The following is a 22,830-nucleotide window of genomic DNA, read 5'->3' as shown; positions in this document are numbered from 1 at the left end:
GTGAGACATAACTAATGAGAGTTAGTAGAGCCTAATGATTAGATGCAAGAACTTTGGAGTCAGAAAGCCTGAATTAATACCAGCTCTGCCACTTATAACAGGGAACACTAAAGCAATACAGAAGAACTGGGGACATGCTGGGGTAGCTTCACAAAGTAGAAGCAGAGCTGATCCTGCTCCAACCTGAAATAAGTTACTCAAACAGCACGGTCAGTACCTGGCAGATTAGTGCCGGCCTTGAATGCATTCAAGGGCAGAAACTTCTAGTCCAAGCAGAACTCAAAGTCTCTCAAATGACGCTATCAGTCTGGGTCTTCATTGCAATGAGCAGAAACCAATTCTGGCTAAAACAGGCAAATAGAAATTTGATAAAATTTGTAGAAATTTGATAAAAATACAAATTTGATTAAAAAAATGATAAGTGATAGAATATTCACAGGGCCAGAGACCAAACTTAAAGCCCAGAACAATGCCCAAAATCATGCCTCAGAATTGTTCCCACGGAGACTCTGGGGCCGCTGGGCACAGATGCACTGTCTTGGGCTGCTGAGTGCACCAGTGTCGGACCTGGGCCTAGACAGTGGTGGCCACCACTGCCCCCAGCCTTGCCAGTTCTGCATAACCACTGTGTCTTTGCATGACTCACTTCTGTTTCAAAGTCTAGAGCAGATTGTCTCATTGGCTGAAACTGGCAAAGTATCCATGCCCCCCTTGCAAAGGAGTCTGGAAAAGTGAGTATCTGGCTGGTCAAGATTCTGTAGACGGTAGTAGACTCTGTGCATAAGGTACAAGGTTTCCCAAACATAGATAGGAGGTTCAGATGCTGGGTGGCCAAAAAAGAATAACTAATTTCTACTATGGTCTAACCCTCTGCATGAAAACATATGCAATTATTCCTACATTTACACATATTTAAAAAGGAAATGTTACTACTTTACATAATGCAATTCTCCCTTACACATCCACATCCATGAACATTTCATCTCCAAAAGGTGTCAACTGAAAATCTCACTTGTTACTGCATTCAGCTCTAAGTCCAAGATGGTCCAGTAATGCCCCTTCTCCTTTAAGTTCTGGTATGATTCCATCTAGATATTCCAGGTAGTAGCTGGGACCCTTGGTCAATTATGCTCCCTATAGTTAGAGGTCTTTCAGGTGCATTCTCATGCTCACTGCAAAAGATAATATATCTTCAGTTATACCAGAAAAATATGGGAAGAGATTACTGCTAAAATCATTCACATAACCACCAAAATTATTCTCTTTCAACAATTTGGTTTGTAATATTCAAAATTCTGCCTTCTGGGATAGGTTATTTATTGTTTAATAAATTTTATTGACTTTCTGTTCTTGGAATTTCCTTATGGTACTTAAATAAAAGTTTTAATAAATTACATGGGCCCATAATTATTACAGTAATAAAGAGAGTCAGGATAGAGACATCACCAAGAGAAGCCAATAGTCTCTAACTAGTGCTTTTAAGAAATTCCTTCCTGGATGGATTCCTCTAGACAAAGACGTGCTCCTCCATTTTGTAGGTCCTAAAACTTGACTTTGCAGTTTGTTAGTTATCAACCTTAGAAACATTAACCCAAAGTAACCAAACTTATATACACTGATGCGTAACTAAATACTAGTGCATTAATTTAAAGTGAGAATATAATTTCCAGAAGAACCTAAATATTTAGTCAGTTAATCAAAATGTACCTACCATTCATTTAGGAATCTCTACATTGAGAAGAAAATTATACTTATGAGATTGCTTGCTGAGCCTGAGATCAGAGCAAAGAAAGTTAACTAAAGGCAGAATGACTTAGAAGAAAAGCTTTGGAATGTAGAATGCTTTTATAGATAAACAACCACATGGAAGGAAAGAGGGCTCTTTAATTTTATTTTCAGATAATGACTTTATTTCACCCTCCTGGGGGGGGGGCATTCCATAATTCTCCCATGAACTGACTACAACTAATACTACAAAATCAACATCTATTTCAATTATAATTCCAAATATACTAAATTGATGAATATGTTTCATGCATTGAGTTTTTTGTTGTCTTGGTTGGAGCTCAAAATTTTACATCACTAGTTTGAGGGCTAGGTTCATCTTCCACAGTTCTCCACCCATGTATTCTAGAATTCAGGTATATCAAGCAAGCCATGGTTTTTGGCTATTCTATTTCCCTCAGTACCCCTGGCGTATCTCTACTCCAATTTTAAGTCTCAAAATCACTTTCAAACATTATCCCCTCCATGAGGTCTTTTGTGAGCTCCAAACTTCCACCAAACCCTGGCTGTGTGGTCTCTCCTCTGGACACCCACTGAGTTGACTTTTTTACAGCACTTAGCACGTGGAACTGTGGCCACTCATGGGACTGGGATCATCAGTCCCAATGGTCTGTGCTGTGCCAGGTTCCACGGGACCAGCTGGCTATGCAAACAGGCAAGAGGCAGGTAACCAAGGCAATGTGAGTGCCTGGGAGGCCTGGGTCAGCATCAGAGGAGCCAGAGTCAGGTCTGAGTGATGAGTTTGGGACCTTAATTAGGAAAATGGGTCAGGAGCAGAGAGGATTATAAATTGGCAGAGGAACAGGATGGGAGACAGGCTATGGTGGAGGGCTTAGGACTAGGCCATTAAAAGATAAGGACATCAGGCCAGTTCTTTCCAGTACTGGTGCTGATGGGTCACAGAGCTTAAAAGCAAAGCAACAGAAATTTTCTCCTTTGCAGTCTTGTCTTCAATGCTAGGCTGGGAGTTCACCGAGAATGTGGCTTATCTTAATATTCCTACACCTGATAGAGAGCCAGGCACGTTGTTGGAATGATGGATGGATGGATGGCTTTAAACTTTCAAATTCAGTGCTTAGGACTGTTACTTCATATTTTTTGCCTCTGTTTCATCTAATTCAGTTTTTATTTATCCTTTAGTTAATAAGTTGTTTCCCTGTGAGACCGTACTGGAAGTTATACTGGAATTTTACCAAATGTAATGTTTGTCATCTTGTTTATAACAGCCTTTGAGAAACATCATTATATTCTATTTTTTGTTTATGAGTTTAGAATTCCCCTCACATATATATAGTTAGATTTTTGTCCCAGACAAATGAGAAACTATTTCTGAATTATATTAAATTAATAGTAAAATGCCTCTTAATACCTTGGAATGATATTTGTACACATTTAAGTAATACTATGGAAGGAGAGGTATGCATGTATTAATTATTGTGTGCACACATAATAAGGTTTTTTTAAATCTTTATCAAAAAATTTCAAAAAAAACCACAAAGGAATAAGAAAAACAAATATCCTAAAATAACTACATTGCTTCCAATATGCTCCTACCATACCCCAAGAAAATTAACAAACCATAATTAAGGTTTAAAGAAGTTTGGACAGCTGTTGAAGCGTATTATTTTGTGGAGATTTGTCTCCACTAGTAAAAAAACAATGCCATTGTAGCTTTATCCATTGTGTGAGGGCACAAAATGATTAGCTAAATTATCAAGGTTCAAATGGAATTTGTAAATGAGCAGCTTTAGCAGTGTGAGAAAACAAAATTTCACCAAAAATAGAACCAGCATGCTGGGGGAGCAAAAGGACAGATCAGTTTGATACCAACTGTTGTATATAAAATAAATTATAAGGGGAAGTTGGTTTTTGTGTGCTTTGGATTTAAAAATGGTGTGTTATGTTCACATCAACTAAAACTAGATTTATAGAAAAGGAAATACAAACTAGAAGCCTAATAAGGGAGCTTAGGTTTTCAAACTAGATCCCGAAGACTTTTCCAGGGCTTCTTGGACATTGGTAGGTTTAAGGAAATCATTTCTCAGCCGCTCAACTTTCAAACGTGCTCTTCTGTAATAGCAATCTACCTGAGTACTATGCTCTCAGTCTGCTGCTTCTACTTTTCCAAGCCCCTTTCATTTTATAAAATCTCACCAAAGGGACAAAGGAGAGCAGAGTTTTGTTTTTTTTTTCTGACAGACTGTGCATCTGATTTGGCAGATTGGTTTAACAATGTGGGGTGGCTTGTCATTTAGGTTATATAGTGGACATTTTTGATAAATTGAAGAGCAAAATCTACAGCTCCAAGATTTTGATAAAAATACATCTTAACACACAATACAAAATACGTCAAAAATAACACCTTTTTTGATGGCTAAACTTTGATAAAAATATCAACCTAAAAATGTCCAAGGAGCTACATAGCTTTCCAGAAATCCTTTTATGGTACACACAGCTGAAAAAGTTTGAAGACTATTGGCCTAAGGCACCAAACCACTACCCATATCATAATCCAAGGATTTGGGAGTTACAAGCCTAAATTGGACAGGGCAGTGGGTAGCACCCTGGGAAGACCTCCCCAAAAGAGAATGTGAGAGGAGTCAAAAGTGGAGATATAGGAAGGAGGGGGTCAGAGGTTTCCAAAAAAACGTTAAGCCAAGCACACACATTTAACATTTCCTGCAGACCTGTGTTTTTCTCCCACGGAGCCAGTTGTCAGTTGTTGTAAATGAATTCGCGTAAGCAGATTTGTGTTTCTTCACCTCCTCTCCCTATGGGCACCACTGCAAGGACTCACTGTTAGATCAAACACAGGGAAGCACACTCCTTTGGCAGTGCGTGAGAGCTAAATTGCAATGTGGTGATTAGGACAACCTACTTGCCTAACTTGTTCTCCCAAGATCAGTTGAGCCAACTAGTTTAGGGGAGTATAGAAGGGGTTTGTGATCACATTGAGTTTATCCTTCTTCTAAATTATTTTATTACTTTATATTTCTTCTGGGACCAATTTTGCTAGAGCCATACAATTACTGGACTCTGCATCAATGTATCTAATTTAACTGCTTTGACACAGGTAAGAATAGCAATCCTTGGACAATGAGTGTTGCTAGGTGACACCACATTACAGGGTATTGGCTAGAAGTGTTAACAATCGCCGATATATAAACTGATAAGAATTATACCTTAGAGACTCATCACAGAATAATAGTTTTAAAGAAACATCCAAAGGTCTAAGCAGATGTAGTGTCTCAACCAATGTGGTGAATGCTGTGTAAGATTAGTGGTGCTGTTGTAAGTAACATCTCATTGCAACTGAGAAGTGACCATTTAATTCTCAGATAAGAACGAGGAAGTGGCTGGTTCTATTTCTGCTATACACAAAGTTCTATAGTGGGCGGTTTCCTCCAGATATATCCCTTATAGCCACTGCTGTTAAGGATGAAGTTCTTGGAAAGGAGATTAAGGTCCTGATGTAGAAATAAAGTGGAACAGAGAAAGGCCCTTTCCAGAGAGGTCAGATCAGAAAATGTAGCTCCTTGAATATTTCCCTTGGGAAGAAGGAAAGAGAAGTCAGTCCTTATTCATTTATAATATTATGTGGCTATCAGATAGGCTTTTTGGTAATTTAATGATGTCAATTATTTTGTTGACATTTAAATTAAAGTACCCGTACATAAATTATGACATTTTATTAGTACAATTATTTACAAACACCTCAAAACATGCACATTTATCAGATTTTATAAGCTACAAAGATTCATGTTTTTACTCTCTTGCATGCTAGATATTCAAAAAATATTTCCTGATTCTATTTTATTAGATCTTAAAAGCTATTTTTCTGAGTTCTTTTTCTATAAGAGAAGTTGTAGGTTTATAGAAAAATCATGCATAAAATACAGAGTTCAATATACTACCCTATTATTAACACCTTGCATTAGTGTGGTATATTTGTTACAATTCATGAAAATCATTTTAATAATTGTTCTATTAACTATAGTCCATGGTTTTACAATAGGGTTCACTGTTTGTGTTGTACAGTCTTATGTGTTTTGCTTTTCTTAAATTATAAATCTAGTAACATATATACAACCTAAAATTTCCCCTTTCTAAACCACAGTCAAATATATAATTCAGGTTCCTTTAACTGCAAAACACTTATGATAATTACAAGAGTGTTATACATATTGCTAAAATCGATAAAAAGGCTTTCAATTCTAAATTCGGTATAAAAATTACTATTTGCAAACATCAATAAGGAAATAAATGACTTTTTGGTTTTGCCTTAGAATACCCAGTACAACTCACTGTTTATTTTGGATCAATAAATATTGACTAGATCTCTTTGCCTGATTTATTGTACAAATGGAAAATAATATTTAAACCTCAAAAATATTTTATAATATTTTCAGCCAGGTCAAAAACACACCACCATTTGACAATATATAAATAAAATATTTTGACTCAATTTTTTAAACTAATTTTATCAAATTTCTATGTAACAATAGAAAAATGAATTAAATTGCTATTTATGCTATTTAATGCAATTTCCTAATTGAATCTTGGAGTGTCACCTATTACTTTAGAAAAAAATATAACAATCTATAATGTTCAATGTACATAATTGATATTCTCTGTAATTTTTTATTAAATTTTATTATCCAATTTGTATCATCTAATACCTTCTTAATTATTGTGTAAATTAGTATTCTTTGGTTGCAAATAACAGAAATTGACCCTGGCTAACTTTAGCAAAATTGATTTATTGGAATGATATCAGTGGCTCACAAATTCATTGTGAAGCTGGAAAATCATGCTTGGGAAGGGCATGCATATCAAGGCAGATTCTGGGGCTAGAACTGCAATAATTATCTCATGGTAGGATGTAGCCACACTCATGAGAGTCCATAATTTATGTCAGCCTCCAAACTCCAAAGAAATGTAAATAGTGGATGTGCAAATTTCAACAAACTGCCCTTCATGTTGGAGTACCAATCCATCTAAACATCCTGTTCTGGTTTGGTAAAGCTGGTGAAATGCAATATACCGGAAATGGACTGATTTTTAACAATGGGAGTTTATTAGCTTATAAGCTTACAATTCTATGGCTGTGAAAATATCCAAATCAAGGCATTAAGAGGACAATAGCCTCTCTGAAGACTGGTTACTGGCAAACTTGGGTTCCTCTGCCAGATAGCAAGGCGCATGGCAATGTCTGCTGGTCCCTGTCTCCCAGGTCATTGCTTCCAGCTTCTGGCTTCAGTGGCTTCCTCTCTCAGCTTCTGTGGGTGTGTTCTTGTCTCTCAGCTTCTCTGGGGCTTTTTCTGTGAGTGTCTCTGAATTCCATCTCTTAGCTTCTGTATGTATTTTATCCTCTCATAAAGGGCTCCAGTAAGAGGATTAAGACCCACCTTGAATGAGGTGGGTCACATCTCAATTAAAATAACCTAATCAAAAGTTCTTACCTACCATAGGTCTACCTCCACAGGAATGGATTAAAAGAACATGGCCTTTTCTGGGGTACATAAAAGCTTCAAACTGCCACACCCTCCAAAACTTCACTGAGGAGGAAGATGCCTGCATTTTCATAAGATGTATATATTTCCTTTTGGCGTGTATTTATATTAGGCATGGGTGCCTGCTATTTCTTGCCCTCCAGGTTTTATTTATTCACCAGTGCAGTGATCCAGCATGATAGTCTATGAGATAGTAAGATAATTAAGGTCCTTGTGGATAAATTTAGCAAAGAATCCAAGAGTTGACATATTATTGAGATGGAAAATAAAGGTACACTGCCATCCCTGCTAGGAGAAAGCAAATTGCTCCTGTATTTTCTATTTATCAAAATGTAGGAGGGAAACAGCATGCACTGCACATCAGCTTGCCCCAGCATGAAGGCTCTATCTGGAATAGCAGCATAACTGGAGTTACCACCTGATTGACCCTTTATTCTTTGAGATGTATATCTATTTTGCCCAGTTAACCCAGAGAATGAAATAGGGATAGGCAAGGAATTATAGCCTCTAAATTTTTCAAGTCTGAAATTCTCCCAGAGATACAGTAATACTTTTGCTTCACTATTTTGTAGGCAAGTGTAGGGTCAGTTTTTAGCTCTTCCATGGAAGCTCTGTGTATATCTATATTTATATCTATATCTAAATCTATAGCTATATTTATATCTATCTATCTATAAATCACATGGAGCAATAGAATTCACCTTTGGCCGAAATAGGAATGAAATATGGTAACTAGTTATATATGATGTTTTGTTGAAAGTCTGCAACTCCTCCGAATGCACCCTGTGCCAGCTTGTGCCTACATTGTTAGTTAAAAATATATAGATTGATAATCTGCACCCTGTTTTACTTGGTTGCATAGCCTGGTTTGGACTCTGTGATCAGTGGAGCTTAAGAGAGCCCTTGGTAACCTTGTGTTTTGGAGATGAAGTGCATCCTGTGTAACCGAGAGAGGATCTGAGTGGTTCAGACCAACCTTATTCTTGCCTTATGCTTTCTTGCTCTTGCTTCTGTGTATTCTTTGCCAGTAAGAAATATTTCTGATTAAACTTTGCTATAGTTTTGTGGACTGAACCTTTCAATTATCTGACCCAGTGTAATTGCTGCATGAAGGGAGAGCCTCAAGAGTTTCCACTTGACTCTCTCCTACCATAATAGCCTTTATTCCATAGGTCAGGAGGACATTAAAGAATTCTGCCTCTCCCCATGCCCATATATCTATACATTCAAGGAAATAATTATGGGATGGGTTTAGGGTCCCACTGGGCCTATTCTAGAATTTATATATATAAATTTATATATATAATAACCTGAGATCTATTAGTAATTATGTTCTGGCTCCCTAGAAATTAACATTAGCTTGAAGCTAATGTTTAGTGTTTATCAACCCAAAAGTTCTCGGTATACTACTTTCTCCAGTGCAATTACCTGTATGAATGAATGTACAGTTACCTTGGAGGATGAACAGAAGAAAGAATTACAGTGTTCACTTGTAGTGTTATATCTAGACTTGTGACAGTTAGGTTCATGTCTCAACTTGGCCCAGGTGATGGTGTAGAGTTGTTTGGTCAAGAAAGCACTGGCCTGATTGTTACTGTGAGGACACATCATGGACTTAAATCATCAGTAAGTTGATTGCCCCTATGGCTGATTACATATACAATCTACTGAGGAGATTACCTTGAACAATGAGAGATGTACTATCCAGTCAGTTGAAAGCTTTAAAAGGAGAAGTGATGATTTCAGCAGGTAGAAGAGAGAATTTCCATCTCTCCTTCTGCTAGCCAGCTACTCCTAGGGAATTCATCAAAAACCTTCATTAGGGTTCCCAGATTGCAGGCTGCCCTATGGAATTTGAACTTGTTCATCCCCACAGTTGCTTGAGACAATTTTTATAAAAATCTCAAAATATTTACAGATATCTCCTGTCAGTTCTATTTCCCTAGAGAATCCTGACTAATACAGCTTTGGTACTAGGAGTGGTTCTTGAGAAACAAACTCAAGGATGAGATTTCTGAATTGGTGCTGGGTTTTGATTTGGTTGTCTAACCTGGTAAGATTCAAAGGCACGAATGACTCTATTTCCAACAATCAAGATGGCACTGATAGTCCATGGTGGGAGTTGGCAATAGAGATAAGCAAAATATCACCACTGGTTATGGCTACTCTAATGCTTACAAGAGTGTTTTTGACACATTAACAGAGTTTTGTGGAGTTGAAAGTATAATAATGCTGGCTGGTTATTCCTAAATACACTGGATATGGTTGTAAAAGAAAGGGAGGAGCTGAAGGATTCAAATTTGCAACTTAAGTGCTGCATGAATGATGAAAAAGTTTCTATGTGTGCCCTGAAAGAAAATGTTATTTCATGTAGCCACAGATTGAGATTTTTAAAAACCAGACCCAGAATCTCACTGTGCAAGTGGCTGAATTACAATGTAAACTAAATTCCCAACCTTGCAGGATGTCTGTTGTTAAAGTAGGGGCATTGATTGGAAAGGAATGGGGTCCTGAAAATTGGAATGGAGACATATGAGTGATAATAATGGGAGTGTGGACATTGAAACTCTCTATATTCTGCTGAGTCTTTGCCAGATAAACCTTAATGGTTGTCCCTGAGGAACAAGCCATCCAACCTCCAATCTGCCCTGAGGAATCCGCCATCAAACCTCCATCTGAAGAGATTAACCCTGCTGTGCCTGATAAACTGTTACCACTTTTCCTGAGCAAACAGCCCTCTCTTCTCTGTCTGAAGAGTTTAATTCTGTTTCACCAGATGGAACTGCAATAGAATGTCATGAGGTGATTGGCTTGCAGGACACTGCTAATTCTTCTCGTGACCTACCTCCACCACTCCACATGGATTTTTGCATCCTCACAGTGATAAGAGGCAATTTTTATTAAAAAAAACTCATAATATTTACAAATATCTCCTGTCGGTTCTATTTCCCATAGGACCTGACTAATATAAGACCCCAGGATACATAGCTTTCATTCAAGGGGCTATGGGTTTAGATAATGAACTCTTCTCTTGTAAAATATGAGAGACCAGTACTCTCTACTTTCTATTATGCTAACTCAAGCCAGGAATCTGTTTACCAGATTTAGGAGTTTTTTTTTTTTCTTCTTTTCTCATAAAATCAAGTTCTAAGTAAGTGGCTTAATCTTTAGCTTGATCCCTAGAAATTTCATGATCAATTAATCACAAACAGAGATCTCTGTAGATCAGGCCATTCTAATTAATACAATGGCATGACTACATACCATGGTAAATGTACCTACTTGCCAGTCTGAAACTGTTATGGATCCCAGAAGAGCCATGGTCTTTTAATCCAATCTTGTTGGGTGGAACCTTTTGATTGAGTGTTTCCATGGAGATATGACTCACCCAATTGTGGGTGAGACCTTTGATTAAATTGTTTCCTTGGAGGTGTGGACCCTACCCATTCAGAGTGGGTCTTGATTAGTTCACTGGAGTACTTAAGAGAGCTCAAGAGCTGACACAGATGCTGATGCTTGGAGATACTTTGGAGGTACTTGAAGATGCAGACAGCAAGATATTTGGAGATGCTAAGCTAAAAGATGAAGCCCAGAGTTTGTCCCAGAAAAGCTAAGAGAGGACCCCAAGATGCTTACAGAGAAACACCCTGGGAGAACAAGCAAAGATTTACAGGAGCTGAGAGAGAGAAACTAAGAGAGACAGAAGACCAGAGATGTTTTAGAGAAAGCCATTTTGAAATGCAACCCGGGAGCAAAGGACCAGCAGATGCCAGCCATGTGCCTTCCCAACTGACAAAGGTGTTCTGGATGCCACTGGTCTTCATTCAGTGAAGGTATTCTCTTGTTGATGCCTTAATTTGGACCTTTTTATAGCCTTAGAACTAAAGTTATTTGTAACCTAATAAATCCCCTTTATAAAAGCCAATCCATTTCTGGTATTTTGCATAACAGCAGCATTAGCAAACAAGAACATACTCACTGAGATTGAGTAATCTGGCTTCTCTTACCTTGGGAACATTATATCCCCATTAAAATCATGGAGCCCTTTTCAATTATAACATCTCCTGCCTGCATTCATAACTTGGAGAAGCAAGTCACTAAAGAACTTATAAGGTTCTGGAATTTTCCTCAAGTTACTTCTCCAATCTTTGATTAAGGGAGAATTTTCAATACTTTCTTAGGGAGCATAGTTAGGAGGTGAGACATGCATGATAAATGTAACTTAGCATTCCTATCTCTGAAAGTCTTTTATGTTTTCCTTTAAATTAAAGCAGATTTATTTTATAAGTCAACTTCCTTTACAGTTGGCTGGGTTTGTTTTAACTGCCAGGAAACTATTAAACAAAATACACCTAATCACCTGAAATAGTACATTGAATCTAGAGACTCTGACTAATGCACTCATCTTGACAGATTTACTCTTATCTAAAAATGTGTTCCACCCTTTTTGTTCAAGCATCCTCAAAATCCATTTTGAGAAAAAATGCCCCTAGATTTTTTGCTGATGTAAACCAGCAAATGCCCCATGTTGTGTATGTGTGTGTATGTGTGTGTGCACGTTTGAGCCCATCTCAGGATTTGATTTTGCATTGCTTCCCAAGACACAGTGGGCTCTATTTCGAATTACAGATCTGAGTATTATGAGTAGTTAGATAAGAAAGATATTATTGTGTTGTTGTCTCAAGGACAAACCCAAGGCAAAGACGTAACAGTATATTCAAGCAAGAAAAGAACAGCTGCATCAGACAAAACAGGGGAGTTTCTGAGCAAAGAAGCCCCAGTGTAAGATGCTTAAGAGGGACTTAGGCCTTTAGGCTACTGAATATGCCCAGCTAACCCCATTTCCATTATTGAAGTCACACCACACTCTTCTGTTTGCCCTAACATTCACATAATAAATCTACCCAGGCTGTAGTCAGCTCTTGCTGTGATTCAGCCACTCAATTGTTACAAAATCCCTCAGTTTTAGTCCATGTTTTAAGAACAGAATTTATTTTAAGTTTGTCATTCTCTAGTTTAAATTATCCAGTGTCACAGAAACAGTCATTCAATTACACATCCTTGAATTCCTCATTGTCTCATGAAGGTTTTTGGTGGTAGTCCTCAGTGGACAATTGCTTATAGGTGATCTCAGTTGATAATTACTAGCTGTTTCTAGAATACCTAGAAGAATACTTTACATAATAAGAACTAGAGCTCCATTACTTGTGTGTGTGTGTGTGTGTGTGTGTGTGTGTGTGTGTGTGTGTGTGTGCGTACATCAAAAGTTCATTTAGTTTCTAAGCTTGAATGATTAAATACATGTTTTTCACTTCATGAATGCCTGGCTGAACATTCAAAAATCATGACAGATGTAGGAAAATTCTTTTTGGGTGGTACTGAACCATGGATTTCAGGAAATCTAGCATCATTGGTCCCAGACCATAAGATGTCAGCTGCACTTCCCAATTACTCCCATTAATGTCCAAGCAGCCAAGTCTAGGGCATGATACAACCCCCTTTGAGAACTTCTGAATGATAATCATTCCTGAGAACCCTATCTTTCCCTGCAAATCAATATCCTACAACCAAGTCTTACCAATTAGAATTTAATCCCAAGCAACACAACAAAGTTTTACTGCAGCTGATTTAGGCAAAAGGAAATGGACAGGGAACTGAAGGACCAGGCTTGGTGACTGGCAGGAATCAACGTGGAGTCTGAGGCTAAGGAAGCAGACACCACAATGGTGGCTTGGCAGGAATGACGTTGACAGGAGGCAACTAATAATAGGCTTTTAAATACTGTTCAACATTCAGATTCCCAGGTAGAAGCCTGAAACTGGCCTAGCTTATGTCACATCCTTGTCTCTCAGCTACAGGGTTCTAGTATACCTAACACAGTCCCCTGGACTAGACTGGGCCTGATGGGAAGTTGATATTTCCTCAAGATGTAATTTTAGGAAGAGAAATGGATGCGTGGCAGCCAACACACACACACAAATAAATTACTTCAATCCAAAGTTTTAGAAAACAATATTAGCTAATTTATCTACTATAAATTTAAGATAAGTAAATTATGATGAGTGTTATGAGGTAGTCAGCGCCTCTTTCTGACACTTTTCACAAAATTTTCTATTTTGTTCTATATTTTCTCTTCCTCTCTTAACTGTCCCTTAATTTTTCTTCAGTCTTCTTTTAATATTCTTTCCCTGGAATGATTCAGAGGCTGACAGACTTAGTGCACATGTTTATCTCCCTTCCCTCCCAAGATTCCACTGAAATAAAAGTTGATATGTACCAAAATCAAATAAATAAACATGCTAATAATAGTGGTGAGCATTAGGTAAAAGATGTCAGTGGAAGAGATTTTAAAAACTGACTGAAGACACAAAGTAGACTGGAGCAACTGGAAGCATGAGATAAGTAAAGAAAGCTCCATCCTTGAAGTGGTTAGAGGACATTCTTCCAATATAAATCCTGGAGTCATTGCTCAGATTCTATAGGTAAAGGAGAAGGAAGGGAGGAGGAGGAGGACTGAAGGTGAGGGGTGTGGGGAAGATACTGAACATGACATAATCTAACCCCTCAGTACCCCATTCCATTCCCTTACCTGTAGACTCAGATCAGGGAGGAGGACTTTTCACCGGACAAACTTGTTTATAACGATGGCATATGAACTATTGGGAAGAAACGTAGGATCCAGATGTGGATGTTGGTACCTCAGTGTTGACTACTTATTCCGGCATGGAGGGCACAGCCTGATAGTTGATCCTCTGTGCACTCACCGTAAAATAATCCAAACTGACATAATCTGCCCACCTAATCCCAAGCTCTCTGTCAAAATTTTTACCCAGAAAGGAAACTTGGTGCAAGACAGTCTTATCTGGACCACAGAGGAAGCTCACACCAGATATCCATTCTTTCTTTCTGAAGTATGAATGGCATCTGCAGTATCAATGCTGATTCTCCCCCATTTTCTATTCTCACTTTCTTATTTTCCATAGTTACAGACCCCTGATTTTTAGCAAGTCATTTGGCCACTCAAAGTGAAGATCCTATTTCCTAGCTTCCCTTGGGCTAAAGGTGGCTATGTGGTGAAATTCTGACAGTGGAATGTAACAAGAAGTGATGTGTTCCTCTTTCAGGAAAGGGCATCCCACTTTTCCCCTGTGCATCCTTTCTTTGGCTAGAATACAGATGTGCTGGCTGGAAAGCTGCCATCATGGAAAATGAGGTAATCTTGGGAATGAAATCCAGAACAGAAGGCGCTGGGAATCTGACATCATGGAGTATCATTCCAATTCTGCATTTGTTATTCTGTTCCTAGCAGATGAACTTAAATGCTAATTAATATAGCAACAAAGGAGCATCAGTTACGTAAAAGAAAAATATAACATTAACAAAAAGAAAAACTTTTCCTATAGAAAAGAGATAATTTAGAGAAAAAAAGACTTAAAAAATTCTAATTAATATATTCAGAGCTAATTGAAAATATAATAAATCATTAAAAAAGAACAAGATGCTTTTAAAAAGGAGCAATCAAAAGACAAATAAGAGCTCTCAAAGATAGGAGATTCCTCCTATCACCCTCAAAAATCCATAAAAGACTGGAAAATAATATTGGCAAAGTATTCCAGATTTTAGAATAAAAGGCAAAGAGACTGCAAATGAAAGAAAAGATAAGGGATAAGGGGGTAAATTCAGGAGTTCTACATTCTGGATGAAGTGTTTAAGAGCTACTGTGCCATTTATTCTCACTGTCTTTTCTCTGCCAAAGATCAGCAATGATCCAGAGGGAGAGGGTCTCTCAGCTTGATTCTGCTGTGAGGATGCTATGGAGCAAAACCCAAGGCTGACCTGTGATGGTTACACATTGTAATCAAGACATGAATGCTATTGCTTTCTGCTGCTGAGATTTGGGGTTGTCACTGCAGGCACAGATCTTATCACAAGCTCACATACAAAGGAACAAAATTAAAATTGGCACCAGACTTCTCAGTATGAATACTGGACACTAGAAAAAATGGAAATAATACCTTCTAACTTCTGATAAAAATGATTGTCAAGCTAGAATGCCCAATCCTGCCAAACTACCATGTGCAATGAGAAAATAAAGATGATGTCAGACATGAAGGAACTCAGGAAATTTACCTCATATACCTTTTTTCAGATGTCACGTGGGGATGTGTTCAGGAAAGCAGACCAGTAAAACAAGAATGCTTCAGAACAATTTTCATCATGGAAGTGATGATTGAGATATCAAAAATCCTTTGAGAACAACCATGGGGAGTAGTTAAGATGTATCAACCTCTGCAAGAAGATTCTTTGGGACCTGTCACAACCTAAAAACCTTTTCTCTGGAACAAAGATCAGAAGGAGGTACTCTGGATCTCCTTAGGCCGGTAATAACGTTCAAAATACACATCGCATCACACTGCCCTCGCTTCTAAGTGGGGAAGGGTGAGGAAGCAATGATAAGAATTATATAAGGAAGAATTGGTTCAAGGAACCTCTACCTCTTCTGTCATATCTTCAATTAATTAAAAAAAAGATTGAGCACATACCATATACCAATCTTTATAATAGTCCAGGGAATTCAGAGATGAATAATATACTAGCTCTGCCTTCAAAGAGCTCACAACCTTTAAGGAAAGATCAACTCATAGAATCCAATCCTGCAAAGTGATATTGATAATAAAGGGAGGTCTAAAGGAAGGTGCAAAGAAAGGGGGAGAGATTAATTCTGGGTGGTGGGGTGTCCTGGAGTGCTCCAAGTTTTCAGAAGGGCCCTAATCTCTAAATAAAGTTGCACCTGAAGCTGGCACCCTTCAGTTGTAGGACCCAGACAGTTTCCTTTCTGTGTAAGCCAGTTTGTTAGGTTTACTGTCACATTCAGACAAAGTTCTCTGACTGATTTCCCTAGCTCTAAGCAGTCTTATCTTGAACAGAAGGAGAAGGAGAATTGGTCAAAGAACTATTCGTGAAAAGAGGACAATCAGGAGGAATAAGCCCAAAAAGGCAGGAAGAAGTCACTCAAAAATCCAGCTAAGAAAGCCATGCCTTATGAGAAAGCCTCATGTGAGAAAGGAAGGTGCATGGAATTCACAGACCTCTAAGGCAGGAAAGGAAGGAAAGATTAGAACAGAATTCACAAAAGTCACAGTGGAATTGTATCAAAGTAAGGCTGAAAACTGGGGAGTGAGCCTATAAGGATTAGTCCTACTGGTGAGGAAATGGGGGGAACCCATCACAGGTAGTTGCAGCAATCAATGGAATGTATTATGAAAATTGACTAGGTGGAAGTAATTTAGTAATTCGCTGCAGCGAATAAGATGGTGGAATGGAAGTGAGACTATTACTGTGTTATGCTTGTACACTGAATAGAATTGATTAATGTTTAATAGAATGACTTGTGTGTGCAATATTGCTGGCTCATTCTCCTACAGAGCGTGCCAGCAGGTGATAACCAAAAGCCTCACTTTCTAGCACACCCATGTCTGAGAAGTATAAGGAACAAGCCTCACTCACTTGTACCCTGTATGTATGAAAGAATAAGCAAGGAGGCGTGCTTTCTTGCACATACATGTGAGAGACAGGCAGAAGTGATGGGCTGAGATTAACAGAATGACATTAAGTAGTATAAATACAAAATCTTGGGTTTCAGGTAAAAATTCCAATATATAAGTAGAGCTGCCTGGAGAGATTCTTTGAAAGAGACTTTGAGTTCTTAGTTGAGCACAATTCAATATTCAGTTATCTTTCTGGAAACAGGATTGAGAAAGGTATCGGAGTGAGTCAGAGGAGAAATGGTTCTGACTGCAATAGTCTGAGGAAAAGGGGAAATGAATGACCTACGTGGCTGGATAAAATGGCATTAGGTCATGGGGGTCATGAATGATAAGCGAAGCGATTTTCCATCACTCCTGTAGACAACAGAGAAATGTTGCAAAATATTGAGAAAGCAGTGCCATGAAAGAGCTGATTCAGGGCGACAAAGTCGAGGTCCTTTGGTTAAGTGAACTAACTTCCGAGGGCCCTCTGTCTTCAAAGCTGGGGTTGAAAAGCCCTCGGTGTCTTGAGGCCCCGCCCCTGCAACAGACCCCGCCCCACGGCGGAAGCTTCTGAGAGCTGCCCCAACCCCGAGCCCTGGCTTAGCCTAACCCCGCCCCCGCCCCGCCCCTGCCCCGCTCCTACGTTTCCCTGGAGACCGGCTTGGCGTCCCCTCTTTCCGCCAGGTTTGGAACAACTGCGGGAGGAGGGGACAGCGCGGCGCCCACCACCTGCCACCGGTGGGGGACACTTCGGCGGAACCGAAAACCGGAGTTGTTCCCCAGAGCCAGTCCATTGAGGTTCGTGATGGCGGGAGCTAGCGTGGGGGCAGGATTTTCCTAGCTCCTAGGAGGGGCGGGATTTTCTTCCAGGTAGTGACCCTCCCTGGCCCCGGAGGCTCTTCCTCAGTCAGTCCACAGACCTCTTTTCTCAAGAGAGAAACGAGTAGGAGGAGGAAAAAGCGCTTTTCTCGCTCCCCAGTTCACTTGACCCTCCTGGGGATGGGGGAATATGTACAGGCATAGGAATGAATAGATTATTCCCTTTTAGAACTAGGTGGGAGCAGAAAGGGTTTGGGTAAAATGCCCGCGGTTTGGGTAAAAATAAAGTTAGCTGACTGCATCTCTTAAGTTTGAGAGATTAAATAAGTGGTTGTATCCAAACGTCATATTTTCATTGTAATATATAAATACATGTACATGTTTCAGATGTATTGGCATTTCATTGAACTAGTGACTAGTTCTTATAAACTCTACACTTGAGGATTTTTTGTTGTTCATCTAAACACATCATAGGTACTTGGTATTTGCTATATGAATGAAACGTATTCTATGCTTGGGGGAGGGGGAAGTGTGGTGGAGTTATTCTACTGACTAATTTTTTATTTTTTTCTTTTCTCCTCTGGGTATTATTCTTTGCTTTCCTGATTTCCAGGCTGAACTCTGTAAGCCTGGAGAGTGTCTTGGCAGCAACCTGCAAATGTAAGTCAAGTGAAACATGGCCTTCCTTCAAACCCTTTTCCTGGTTTGTTTTTATTTAAACATCGATAAATGTCAGTTGGTAGGACATGTGTGATTTCTATTTGTTTTATTTAATAATCTATCTAATATTCCACCACAGACTACTAGAAGAGTCCAAAAATTATAATGATACAAGGGGTAAACATTCTTTAACATTTCTTTAAACTTCCTTATGTGATTTTTTTTTCTCGATCCAGGAGCATAATTAAAGATATTTAGTCTGTAGGTTTCTTTAATCTTTTGTAGTAAAATAACATGGTGATAATATGAAAACTTCTTATTCATATAAATAAATGATGATGATAAAACCATATTTATTTTGAACTCTTGGTAACAAGTAATAAATTTGTTTTTTGCAGTTTATTGGCTTGCTTTCTTATATCTGAGCTTTAAGAAATTAGTGGGTAGCTACCCCAAAGAGCCTGAGCCCTAGAGACAGTAGTCAGGCTCAGACATAGTCACTACCCAAGTAGCCCCTGTCTTCACAGTGCTGGACCTCCCTTCCTTTGTGTTTCCTGATGAGGGAACCTGAGTGGACAGGAGGGGTCCTCTTTGAAGAATTTTACTTGGGGGCCAGAAATTTAAACTCACACCATATGATGCATTCAGCCCAACCCAGCACTCTCAGACCTTTCATCCTGTGTTTCTACATTCTCATTTGTCTTTGCATGTAGGGGCCAAACTTAAGAGACTGTAACGGTGATACAGGAGCCAACCAGCAGATCAAAGAATCCACCAAATCTCTTCTGAATACCAACAGTGGAATGGCTGCGGGCAGCCTTTTGATCTTTGTCTCAGCACCCGTGGTGCCACATGTAGCACCACCTACTTGCTGACACGGGGTGCAGGAGGAGCTGCCTCTGGAACCTCCTGACAGATTGTTTCAGCCTGAGCTCCTGGGGCTAAGCTTGTTTTGGTACCAGAGAGATCTCCTTCATTCTCCTCCCTTGCTCACCTGAACCTGAGCAGTTCCCCTTCCTGCAGTCACACCCTGCTTGTGTGCTCTCCTCTGTGGGATTGAGCTAGAAGAACCCTGAGGAAGTACAGTTGTTAAGGGTGCTGTGTGCCATTTCTGCAACAGGCCTACATCTGTCACCCAAAAGCACCTGTCCCATTCCTCATGGTTGAATCTGGGTTGGAGCTTACCCAGGAGCTGGGAGCACTGTCTGGCCAATGCTAGGAATAGTACTACAACTCCTGTTAACAAAGAACAAAAGGTTTTATTCACTGGACAGGTAAAATTTTAAGCCTGAAATGGTAGGACCTTAAACATGCTTTTATTTTTACCCCCAGATTAGCCTCAAGACCAAAGAATATGCCTGGCACAGAGTTACCCATGAGTTTAATTAGGGACTTACAAAATAGGAGACGATTTTCCCCTGATTTTTCCCAGTGGCAGCAGTCGGGAGAGTGAAGTCAGTGTTCTGTCATTCTGCAGAGGGAGGAGTGGGGTGGGGGGGGGGAGGTGTGTGGTGCTGCTTATAAAGGTTTGTGACAATGGAGTTTCTCACAAGATTTGGTTACAACAGGATCTCGTGAGATTTGGTTACTAACAGTGATTGGGGAGGGAAGTTTTAATGCTTTCCCCCCTGGGAGGGAGGGGCCTTTTGCCTGGTTTTGTAGGCCACCTTGTGTATCTCAGTAATGAAGGAGGAGATGGCCCCTGGCCCTGGGTCCTCACACCCCCACTTATTTTCCCCTTGGCTGCTTCTCCATGCTAGGATGCAGCTACTTTAAGAAAATACAGCATAAGTAAGACTGAATTTTAAAACATAAAAGAGAGGGTGTTTACTTAGATAAGAAAATAAATTTGTTACCTGATCCCTTTAAATATTTGATGCATTTCTCATATTATTTGTGTCATAAAATTCAGTTCATACATTATTGGCTCAAATAAAATACTCTTATGTGCTCATGTATTGGTTGTGCACAACAAAATACCTTTTCCCATCAGGCGCAGGAAAGGGAGGATGTGGGGTTTAGAGCAAGCAGAGAGCCTGCTCAGCCTCCACCCTAACTCTGAACTTAAACTTTCCAACATAGATTGGTTGAGGGATAACTTTTTTCCCACTTTATCATTCAGTTCTAACCACCCCCCATTCAGAATTTGTGCCTTAAGGCTTGCCAGCAGGGCTTGCAATACTTACATTAAACTAAATTTAAGAGTAAAGGTGCTCCTGCTGCTAATGTTCTCAGATCAGAGGAGAGCAAAATGAAGGAACTGGCCGCTGAAACTTTAATGGTAGGAAGCATTGACTGAGAATTTGAAAAGAAAAAAAAAACAAAAGAAAACTCAGTGGGTCTGTGTGACAAAGAAGCTATGTGTTCCTCTCCATGGAGAGCATTTGTATCTGATTACATTAGATGATTATATGTTCTAGCAAAAATTGTCTACTCCAAGTCAACATCAAAAAGAATAAATATCATATAGCATACTGGGAGACCAACTTTTAGGGAGCATTATGCACTTCGATTGGCTGTGTAGGCTGGATCAAAGCTTCTGGTCCCTTTGTCTGTCTGGGTCTTCGTAATATTTGGAGAAATTGCAAGTACTGGTTCCTCATTTTAAATCTCCTTGGTGAACTCTTCAAAGGCCCCTGCAATTTTGCAGAGGTCACGCAGGCCCCAATGCCCATTGCATATGCCTTGGTGAGAACAGAGTTTTAATTTAGAGGATGGAGTGCTCCAACGGAAGCAAACACACTCTCTGTGTTTTCTTCTCTCCCTTTAGAAATTCACTAGGGCTAGACAGGTCAGGGTTCAGGATGGAGATGGCCTATATTTGCCATTGGAAGACTGGAACACTCACTCTGATGTCAGTTTGTGAGAGTTGGATTGGGGGAGCTTGTCTGCAAACCTGTACGTGGGGTCTACCCTATGCTGGTCAAAACTTTTTATCACATGTTCAGCCTTATTTTACCATTCATTAGTAAGCTCTAAGCTAGTTATATCAACTAGTAACTAGTTGTTATAACATCTAAGCAGAAAAATCAATTTTTTAAAAATTAAAAAGTTAAGTCATGTTACAAATTTACAAAGTATAATACAGTAATCTTCTAATGTTTGCTCTGGAGGAGAGGTCTAACATGATGTTTAGGCTGTCTGCTTTTTAAGTTATTACTTAAAATTAAGTGGACATTTTGTTTAATGGATCATATCATGTCTTAATAATCTGGGTATATCAGGATTCTATTTTATCTAAAAGAACTGCATTAGGATTTTTTTTAATAATGTGAAAACTTAGTTTAACACAAGGGTAAAAATCTTTTTCAGAAACATAAGGGTGCCCTTTTCTACACTGAATGTCAAAAGATTTTCCCTCATATCTTTGCTCATTCTCTCTCTCTCTTTCTCTCTCCTCTGTAGCACTAAGGAAATATGTCTCAACACTCTACAGGTGCCTGTACCTTGGGTCTAACATATCTCTCTCCCTAAACTACTACCATCTCCTTCATATTTGAGTAATCTCCCAGCTGGCCTTTGTGCTGTGTGCCTTCTTCCCCCTACAGTCTAATTTTTCAAGAGAAGCCAGAGTGGATCCTTTTAAGCTTGGAAATTAAACCTAAACCATGTCACTCTTATGCCTCAAAATCCTCCTGTTGATTCTTACCTCAATCAGAATAACAGCCAGAGTTTTTACAGTACCACAAGACCTTACACCATCAGGACACCACAGAATTTCTCCCCAACTTCTTTGACCTCCTCTCCTTTTGCTCTTATTTATCCCTTTGTTACTGGTGAGTATGGAGGTAATTTCCAGGTCCCTACTTTATTTTTCACTGTAGATCTTATCATCACCTGACTTTCCATAATTGTATTTATTTCATAGGTTGTCTGTTTCTTCTCCACATCCACCACTTGAATGTAAATCCCATTAGGTCAGAGATTTTGTCCTTTTGTTCGGTGCTGAAAATCTCCAGCACCTAAAACAATCCCTGGCACCAAGTCGTAGCTCAATAAATGTCTGTTGAATATACTTAAGGCCCAGATTGATGGCTTCCTGGTCTACACAAGTACTTAATGCTGGAGGGAGGGGATTAGAAACTTGAGACAAGTTGTCTAGTAGTTTGGTGAACCTAAGGATAAAGGACAAAGGTAGTGGAATAGTGGTGGTGGGATCAGGCAGGTCTAGCCTTTTTGTTGCCTCTCTATTTACCTATAAAAGTGTGGGTTCTTTTGCATCTGAGAGTCCCAGCAACATGTGAATATTTTTCTATTCTAAGTCCACTGACTTCTTCCTCTTTGCAGTAAGGCTTATATAGCTTTGATTTTATAGACCTGTCTTTAGTATTGCTCATTACTTTCCCCACTGTGGCAGATTGTATTTGGCAAAGATGGCCAAAACAAAATCTCCTATACCCCATTCCCTTTTTGTAATGTGACATTGACACTCTTCCCATCAATGGGTTGAGTCTGTGTTCATTCACCTTAAATGTGGGCAGGCCTGTTATCACAGTGGAAGTGACACTAAGTAAGCCACCAAA

The 22,830-nt window shown here is 39.2% G+C and overlaps 1 protein-coding gene across 5 annotated transcripts in view; it reads left to right on the top strand.

Annotated features, from left to right (window-relative positions):
- Window positions 1–22,830, top strand: part of TTC29 (tetratricopeptide repeat domain 29) — a 323,750-nt gene that overhangs the window by 23,115 nt on the left and 277,805 nt on the right. For 4 of the 5 annotated variants that reach the window (XM_037830766.1, XM_037830768.1, XM_037830767.1 and 1 more), the window contains exons 2-4: window positions 15,448–15,679; window positions 17,513–17,626; window positions 18,261–18,307. The gene's annotated coding sequence lies outside the window, so the exon portion shown is untranslated. The remainder of the gene's footprint in view (window positions 1–15,447; window positions 15,680–17,512; window positions 17,627–18,260; window positions 18,308–22,830) is intronic. The other variant, XM_037830769.1, reaches the window with a different exon arrangement.

Source organism: Choloepus didactylus, chromosome 3, assembly GCF_015220235.1.
Source record: "Choloepus didactylus isolate mChoDid1 chromosome 3, mChoDid1.pri, whole genome shotgun sequence".
NCBI lineage: Eukaryota > Metazoa > Chordata > Mammalia > Pilosa > Megalonychidae > Choloepus > Choloepus didactylus.
The sequence above is the reverse complement of the archived record's forward strand: the minus strand, read 5'-3'. Positions and strand labels throughout refer to the sequence as shown.